A 10,042-nucleotide genomic window follows, 5' to 3' on the forward strand; every position below is an offset into this window, starting at 1 on the left:
AAATGGTGACAATAAAACTTGATATTCCTAATTAGCTATTAGTTCTATCACATATCCCTTTCCTTTGTTCATGGATGGCCCTGGGATTTCTTCAAAAGAATACACTGCTGATAAATTATATTTGTACATTTAAAAAAATGTGAGTTTCCTAACATTTATGTTTATCTAATGCATTTAAATACTGTTTAGTTAGAAAGGCAAAAATAAAATACTTAGTAAAAAACATGTTCAGCTGTCAGCCATATCCTATTTTTCCTAGCCTTTATCTTTGAAGAATCTAATAACGTTTAGAACAAATGATCTTAAAGGTTTACCTCCAACATAGAGATCAACAATGAGAGATTGTCTTTTTAATGCTGTTCTCTCACATTTGCAGACCAAACTCAGTTTTTCTAGTAACAGAGTGATTTATTGAAAATAGTTGCTGAGAACAAAAATTTTGTATAGGTTGAACTAATAATGAAAACAGAAAGAAGCATCTCAAAGCAAATCTCATATATGAATTCCTAGCTAACAGGCAAAATATTTTGCTTTTTTTTCTCTCCTTACACATTCACTTCTCTCTCTCTCTCGAACGTCTGACACATCACTTTGCTGTGCTGTATAATAGATGAGTTTGATGAGTTTTCAGATTACAGGTTAAAGCATGAGAATATGAAAATGTGCCTACCTACTACAACATACTACAACAATGACAACTATTATGTCATGTGTTGCACATACATTCTCTGTCATTAGGAACTATACCACTATCACCAGTTACTTTAGACGATTGCCTTAGTAGAAGATTAATGATGAGGATGATCATACAAAGATGAATATTTTATTCTCACTCTATGCTGTCAAGTCATTTTTCTGACTCATAGTGACCCCTTTTTGAGGTTACGAGGCAGTATCTCTAAGGAAGTAGATTGTCCAATCTTCCTTCCAAAGAGTGGCTGGTGAGTTTGAACCACCAGCCTGTGGTTAGTAATCAAATGCCTTATGTACTGTGGCACCAGAGCTCCCAGATATTTTATGGGTCATCACACATTTAGCTCCTTTTGGAGATGCAACGAGATTTATTGAGGGACTAAAGAACATTCTACCACTCCTCTGTCAGTTTGTCATACTGTGGTGGTTTGTGTGTTGCTGCAATGCTGGAAGCTATACCATCAGTATTTCAAATACCAACAGGGTCATCCATGGTGATTAGGCTTTAGTGGAGCCTCCAGACTATGATGGACTTGGGAAAAGGACTTGGATATCTACTTCTGAAAAAAATGGGCCAGTGGAAGCTTTGTGAAAAGCAGCAGATCATTTTCTTGGCATAATGCTGGAGGAAAAGCCCCTCAGTTGGAAAGCACTCAAAATATGACTGAGGAAGAGCTGCCTCCTCAAAGTAGAGTTGACCTTAATGCCATGGATTGAATAAAGCTTTCACCTGCATTTGCTGATGTGGCATGATAAAAAATGAGAAGAGTGCTCGCTTTGGCAGCACATATACTAAAATTGGAATGATACAGAGAAGATTAGCATGGCCCCTGCGCAAGGATGACACGCAAATTCATGAAGCGTTCCATATTTTTATGTGAACTGCTGTTTGAAAAGTGAATTTACTCTGTAAATCTTCACCCAAATCCTAATAAAAAAAAAAAATTGAGAAGAAACAGTTGCAAACATCCATTAATAATTGGAACATGGAAAGTACAACATGCGAGTCTAGGAAAATTGGAAGTCATCAACCTTGAAATGGAATGCTTGAAGATAAATATATTAGGCAATATAAGTGAACTGAAATGCACCAGTGTTGGTCATTTGGAATCAGAAAATCATATGGTCTACTATGCTGGGAATGACAAACTGAAGGGGAATAGCATCACATTCATCATCAAATAGAATGTTTCAAGATCTATCCTAAAGTACAATGCTGTCAGTGATAGGATAATAACCATACACCTACAAAGAAGACCAGTTAATACTACTATACAAATTTACACACCAACCACTAAAGCTTAAGACAAAGAAATGGAAGCTTTTCAAAAACTTCTGCAAATTGATAAAACATGCAATCAAGATGCATTGATAATTACTGGTGATCACAATGCAAAATTTGGAAAGAAGGATCATTAGTTGAAAAATATGGTCTCTGTGATAGAAACAATGCTGGAGATTGCATCATGGAATTTTGCAAAACCAATGACCTATTCACTACAAATATCTTTTTACAACAGTATAAATGAAGACTATACATGTGAAGTTCACAGATGGAATATACAAAATCAAATTGACTACATCTGTGGAAAGAGACAATGGAGAAGCTCAATATCATCAGTCAGAACTAGGTCAGGGACCAACTGTGAAACAGACCACCAATTACTTATATGCAAGTTCAAAATGAAGCTGAGGAAAATTTAAAAATCCATGAGACCCACAGTATGACCTTGAGTATATCCTACCTAAATTTAGAGAATATCTAAAATAGATTTGACACATTGAGCACTAATGACAGAAGGCCAAATAAGTTGTGGGATGACATCTAGAACATCACACATGAAGAAAGCAAAAGAACAATTAGAAAGAAAAGACCAAAAGAAATGTCAGAAGAGACTCTTAAACTTGCTTTTGAATGTAGAGTAGTTAAAGTAAATGGAAGAAATAACGAAATAAAAGAGCTGAAAAGAAGATTTCAAAGGGTGGCTCAAGCAAACAAAGTAAAATATTATAATGAAATATGAAAAAATGTGGAGTGAGAACACAAAATAGAGAGGATATTCTCACCATTCCTCAGCCTGAAAGAACTGAAGAAAAAATTTAAGCCATGAATTGCAATATTGAAGGATTTTGTAAACAAAATATTGAATGACACAGGAATCATTAAAAGAAGATGGAAGGAATACAGTCACTGTACCAAAAAGAATTGGTCAACGTTTAACTACTTCAGGAGGTAGCATATCATCAAGAACCCAAAATATTGAAGGAAGAAGTTGAAGCTGCACTGAAAGTATTGGTGAAAATCAAGACTCCAAGAATTGAGAGCTTACCAACTGAGATGTTTAAACAAAGGGATGTAACACTGGAAATGCTCACTCATCTAGCCCAAGACATTTGGAAGAGAGCCACCTGGACAACTGACTGAAAAAGATCCAAGTTTGTGCCCATTTCAAAGAAAGGTGATCCAACAGAATAAGGAAATTATCAATCTGTATCATTTATATCACACACAAGTAAAATTTTGCTGAAGATAATTTAAAAATGATCACAGCAGTCAATTGACAAGGAACTGCCAGAAACTAAAGCTAGATTCAGAAGAGGATGTGGACAAGCGATATCACTGCTGATGTAAGCTGGATTGTGGCTGAAAAGCAGATAATACCAAAAAGATGTTTACCTGTGTTTTACTGAGCATGCAAAGCATTCAATGATGTGAATCATAATAAATTATTGATTACATTGTTAAGTATGGTAATTCCAGAACACTTAATTGTGCTCATGCAGAACCTGTGCAGACACCAAGAAGAACACATTCAAATAAAACAAGGGGATACTGCGTGGTTTAAAATCAAGAAAGGTATGCATCAGGGTTGTATATTTTCACCATACTTATTCAGTCTTAATGCTGAGAAAATACTCCGAGAAGCTGGAATATATGAAGAAGAATGCTGCATCAGGATTGGAAGAAGACTCTTAACAATCTGTAATATGAAGATGACACAATCTTGCTTGCTGAAAATGAAAAGGACTTGAAGCACTTTACTGATAAAGATCAAACACTATGCAAAGCCTTAAGTATGGATTACACCTCAACATAAGAAAACAAAATCCTGACAACCAATAAGCAACATCATGGCAAATGTAGAAAAGATTGAAGTTGTCAAGGATTTCATTTAACTTGGGTCCAAAATCAATGCCCATGTAAAAAGCAGTCAATAAATCAAATGATGTATTACATTGGGCAAATTTTCTGCAAATACTTCTTTGAAAAAGCAAGATGTCATTTTGAGGACTAAGGTGGTCCTGGGCCAAAACAATAGCTAAGGAAGGTCGGGAAGTGGCAGGAGCTGGCAGCTGGCCAGAACAGCTAGGAAAGACCAGGAAGCAGGAGTGGAGCAGTTTGGAACACCTAAAGGAAATGAACGTGTCTGTCAATTGTTGTACTGTGGCTTGTGCATTGCTGTGAGGCTGGAGGCTATGCCACTGGTGTTTCAAATGCCAACAGAGTTACCCATGACAGACAGGTTTCAGCAGAACTTCCAGACTAAGACAGACTCAAAAGAAGGAAGAGGCCACTCCCTTCTCAAAGAATTTGCCAGTGAAAATCTTATGAATAGCAGTGAAACATTATCCAATACAGTGCCACAAGATGAGCATCTCAGGTTGGAAGGCTCTCAAAATATGACTAGGAAAGATCTGCCTCCTCAGAGTAGAGTTGATCTTAATGATGTGGAGACAGCAAAGGTTTTGGGACCTTCAGTTGCTGATGGGGTGCAATTGAAAATGACAAGAAATAGCTGCAAACATCCATTAATAATTAGAACATGGAATGTATGAAGTATGAATTTAGGAAAATTGGACATTGTCAAAAAAGAAATGGAATGCATAAAGATTGATATCCTAGGCATTAGTGAGCTAAAATGGACCAGTTTTGGCCATTTAGAATCAGACAACCATATGATATACTATGCCAGGAATGATAGTTTAAAGAGGAATGGCATGACATTCATCATCACGAAGAATGTTTCAAGATCTATCCTGAAATACAATGCTGTCAGTGATACAATAATATCCATACTCCTACAAAGGAGGCCAGTTCATACTACTATTATTCAAATTTACAAAACAACCACCAAAGCCAAAGATGAGGAAATTGAAGATTATTACCAACCTCTTCAGTCTGAAATTGACCAAACATGCAATCAAGGTGTGTTATCACTAGTGATTGGAATGCAAAATTTGGAACCAAAGAAGCATCACCAATAGTTGGAAAATATGGCCTTGATGACAGAAATAATGCTGGAGATCTCATGATAGAATTTTGCAACACCAATGAATTATTCATTGCAAATACCTTTTTCAACAACACAAACAGTGGCTATATTGGTGGACTTCACCAGATGGAGTACACAGGAATCAGACTGACTACATCTGTGGCAAGAGGCAATGGAGAAGCTCAATATCTTCAGCCAAAAGAAGGCCAGGTGCTGGTTGTGGAACAGATCATCAACTGCTCATAAACAGTTCAAGTTGAAGTTGAAGACAATTAAAATAAGTCTACAAGGGCCAAAATATGACCTTGAATATATCCCTCCTGAATTTAAAAATCATTTAAATAATAGATTTGATGCACTGAACACCAATGACCAAAAACTACAGAAATTGTGGGATGACATCAAGAATATCATCCATGAAGAAAGCAAAAAGTCATTAAAAAGACAGGAAAGGAAGAAAAGACCAAAATGGATGTCACAAGAGAGTCTGAAACTTGCTTTTGAGCAGAGAGTAGTTAAAGCAAATGGAAGAAATGACAAGATGAGAGAGCTGAACAGAGGATTTCAAAGAGCAGCTTGAGAGGACAAAGTCAATTATTATAATGAAATGTGCAAAGACCTGGAGTTAGAAATCTGAAAGGGAGGAACATGCTTGGAGTTTTTCAAGCTGAAAGAACTGAGAAAAAAGTTAAACCTTGAGTTGCAAAATTGAAAGATTCTATGGCCAATATATTGAATGATGTATCAAAAGAAGATGGAAGGAATGCACAGAGTCACTCTACCAAAAAGTATTGGTCAATGTTCACATATTTTAGGAGGTGGCATATGATCAAGAACCAATGGTACTGAAGAAAGAAGTCAAAGCTGCACTGAAGGAATTGGCAAAAAACAAGGTTCAAGGAATTGACAGAATACCCATTGAAATGTTTCAACAAAGGGATGCCACACTGGAGGCACTCACTCAGCTTTGCTAAGAGATTTGTAAGACAGCTACCTGACCTACTGACTGAAAAAGATCCATATTTGTGCCCATTCAAAAAAAAAAAAAAAGTGATCCTATAGCATGTGGAAATTATCGAACATTATCATTAATACTGCATGCAAGTAAAATCTTACTGAAGATAATTCAAAAACAATTGCAGCAATATATTGACAGAGAACTTCCAGAAATGCAAGCTAGATTCAGAAGAGGACATGGAGCAAGGGATATCGTTGCTGATGTCAGATGGATCTTGGCTGAAAGCAAAGAATACCAGAAAGATGTTTGTGTTTTATTGACTATGCAAAAGCATTCAATTTTGTGGATCATAACAAATTATGGATAACATTGAAAATAATGGAAATTCCAGAATACTTAATTGAACCCATGAAGAACCTGTACATAGACCAGGAGGCTGTCATTCCAACAGAGCAAGGGGACACAGCATGGTTTAAATTCAGGAAGGGAATATGCCAGGGTTGCATCCTTTCACCATACTTATTCAAGTAATAATCTGAGCAAATAATCCAAGAAGCTGGACTATATGAAGAAGAACATGGCATCAGGATTGGAGGGAGACTCGTTAAAAACCTGCAATACTCAGATGACACAACTTTGCTTGCTGAAACTGAGGATGACTTGAAGCACTTACTGATGAAGGTTGAAGGCTACAGTCTGCAATATGGATTCCACCCCAACATAAAGAAAACAAATATCCTCACCTGGACCAATGAGCAGCATCATGATAAATGGAGAAAAGATAGAAGTTGTCAAAGACTTCATGTTACTTGGTTCTACAATCAACACCAAGCAGAAATCAGGACATCAGACAGCATGTTGCACTGAGCAAATCTGCTGCAAAAGACCTCTTTCAAGAGTAAAAATATCTCCTTGAAGACTAAGGCGCACCTAACCGAAGCCATGGTGTACTCAGTCAGCTCATATGCATGTGAGAGCTGGACAATGAATAAGGAAGACCAAAGAAGAGCTGGTGATTTTGAGTTGTGGTATTGACGAAGAATACTGAGTACCATAATGAAAATAATGAACAAATCTGCCCTGGAAGAGGTGCAGCTGGAATGCTCTTTGGAAGTGAGAGTGGCCAGATTCATCTCACCTACTTTGGTCCCATTGTCAAAAGGGACCATTCCCTGGAGAAGAATATCATGCTCGGTAAAGTGGAGGGTCAGTGAAAAGGAGGAAGGCCCTCAACAAGATGGATTGACACAGTGGCTGCAATGATGGGCTTAAGCATAGCAAAGATCATGGGAATGGGACAGGACAATGTTTTGTTCTGTTGTACGTAGGGTCTCTATGATTTGGAGATGACTCGATGTCACCTAACAACAACAACAACATGGTCCTGACCCAAGCCATGGTATTTTCAATTGTTTCATATGCATGTGAAAGGTGGACAATAAAGAAAGAAGAACTGATGCCTTTGAATCATAGTGTTGGTGAAGAATATTGAATACATCACAGACTGCCAAAAGTACAAAAAATCTCTTTTCAGAAGTACAACCAGAACACTCTTTAGAAGCAAATATGAAAAAACTTCATCTTACATTACACATTTGCACATGTTAATCAGGAAGGACCAGTCCCTGGAGAAGATCATCATGTTTGGTAAAGGGTTAGGAAAAAGAGGAAGACCTTCCACAAAAGGAATTGACACAGTGGCTATAACAATGGGTTCAATCATAGCAACAATTGTGAGGGTAGAGTAGGAACCGGCAGTGTTGCATTCTGTTGTAAATAGGGTCACTATGAGTCGGAACCAAGTCAGTGTCACCCAAGAATACCAAAACAAAGAACATTAAATAACTGAGTGCTCAAGACATTAAGTTTTGAACTTAAAAGATACTTAGTAATGGTTAAATCATAGACACTTTCACATATATGCTGCTTATATTTTAAGTAAACAAGAGAGAAGTGGTCATTTGGGTGAATATGTATATAAGCTGTGAGAAAATCAACTTCAGCTCAAATTGGCCGTCTGGACTACTGTGCTTTCAGATAATTCTTCATCGGGGGCACAAACTTACATGCATTTCTGGTTCAAGCTAGCAACACATTTGAATGGTGAGCAAATTTAATGCACTAAAAACTGTGCCAATGTCAGTGAATGGGGGATATACAAAAGTACATTGAAATCCATACTCTTAAGAGTCACCATGCTGGCTAATTAAAACAAAAGAGTTGCCATATTTTCTTGTTTATATTGGTATTTCCCCTTTAACTTTTCAGCTTTCTTTGTGGGCCTTATTTGCTTTTCACATTTTTAGTGGCTTTAAAAGAAATCTTTATTAATACTTTACATTTGTATAGTATTTATTCTGAAAACCCCTTAGCGATTTATAGAACTTTCCAGGCTGAAAAAGAGAAAAAACAGGCCAATTTTAATAAGAACATTAACTCTCTCTGACCACATTGGTTCCATTTAGTTAACTGAAAATTAACTAAATGAAAAGCTAGCTTCCATTTCCTTCACACCTCTAAACATAGCATAAAACTTTAATAAATGTGGGCCCAGATAGTAAGAGAATTAAATGCTAGGCCCTAAGGGCAGAGGTTTCTAGGAATGTGCTTATAATAGAGTTTCACCTAGGATTCAATTAAATATTTAGCATGAGTATCTGAAAGAAAGGCACTGGGCTGAAAGCTGTAGGGGAGAAAGAGATGAATAAGACACAGTTTTTGTCCTCTGGAATGTCATGATCAATGGCGGAAAACATATTCAACTTAGTGTGTAGTGTATGTGTATGTATGGAAGCGGGAGATAGTGAGAGTTCCCTACTCTTATTCCTCTACCACCTACAAACATTTATATCTGCCCAATCATCACCCTTCTTCCTAGTTGTGGAGGATAAAGTATCCTTTTTCCTGGGCAAAGCCAATCATACCACATGTACCCTTGATCCCATGTTGTCCCTTTTCTCTTCTCAGAAATTGTATTACAAATCAGCAATCAATAAACTTTTCCTGAAAAGGGCCAGATAGTAAATGTTTTAGGCTTTTATTAGACATATGACCTCTTCCACAACTATTCAACTTTATGACATAGACAATGTGTAAACAAAGGGGTATGTCTGGGCTTCGATACAACTCCATATATAGACACTGAGCATTGAATTTCATGAAATTTTGTTCTTTTTGTTTTAATCATTTAAAAATTTCAAACCTTCTAACTTTGGGAGCTATATGAAAACAGTTAGTAGGCCAAATTTGACCTGTTGCCTATAGTTTGCTGACCCTTACTATAAATTAAGAGATTACCATTCTTCCATATATTTAGTTCTTCCTTTTCCATTTTGTTCTTGGCCTATGTGGTAGTTGAAGTTATGTGTCAACTTGGTTGGGCCTGGTTTTGAGTGGCTCAGCAGCTTGATATAGTTCTTCCCCATGATGAGACTGGTCATCAATTCCATGGTGGAATCTACTGTAAGCAGCTCAGTAGCTGCCTTAGGGATGTGTCTGCTTCTGATATATAAGAAGCAATTTTGAGAAAAGTCTCTAGCTTTTGCCACACCTGGATCCTGCATTTTGCTGAGTCTTCATCTTAACGGCCTGCCATGTTATCTGCCGATCTTGGGACTGTTAACAGACTTGAATTAGTGCCTCCCATATTGCTTGATAATCTTGGGATTGTATCATTTTACTTGTCTACCTTAGGTTTGTCAGCCTCAGCAGACAGCTGCTTCCTGAATTAAGAGATGCCTCCAGCTTCAGTGAGCCAGGAGCAAGAGGCAGAGCTGAAGCTCAAGGTCGAGGGGCCTTCAACCAGTCCCTAGAGCTGGCACTTTGAATTAGGATTTCTAGTCTTTAAAACTGTAAGGGAATAAAGTCCTGTTTGTTGAAGCCATCCACTTGTGACATTTTCTATTAGAGCAGCACTAGCTGTCCAAAACAGCCTATAATCACAATGAAGAGAACATTAAAAATATTTAACAATGGCACTGGACACTGACACTACCTTGTACTCTGGTCAGTCACAGTAGGTAAACGAGACAATCAGGACTGGTGCCAGCTATCAACAACTGATGGGTAATCTCAATGTATACAGATTACACCTTCTCATTTTACTAAAAAAAAAAAA

The 10,042-nt window shown here is 37.2% G+C and overlaps 1 non-coding gene across 1 annotated transcript; it reads left to right on the plus strand.

The window, feature by feature from the left end:
* Nucleotides 1-1,461: 1,461 nt before the first annotated feature.
* On the plus strand, nucleotides 1,462-1,568 carry LOC122151226. The gene has a single exon (XR_006164043.1). It is a non-coding gene; the product is annotated as a U6 spliceosomal RNA (small nuclear RNA).
* The last annotated feature ends 8,474 nt before the right edge of the window (nucleotides 1,569-10,042 follow it).

The sequence above is a fragment of the Orycteropus afer genome, unplaced genomic scaffold, assembly GCF_000298275.1.
Source record: "Orycteropus afer afer isolate SDZICR_OR568_19922 unplaced genomic scaffold, OryAfe1.0 scaffold00001, whole genome shotgun sequence".
In the NCBI taxonomy this organism is placed as follows: Eukaryota; Metazoa; Chordata; class Mammalia; order Tubulidentata; family Orycteropodidae; genus Orycteropus; species Orycteropus afer.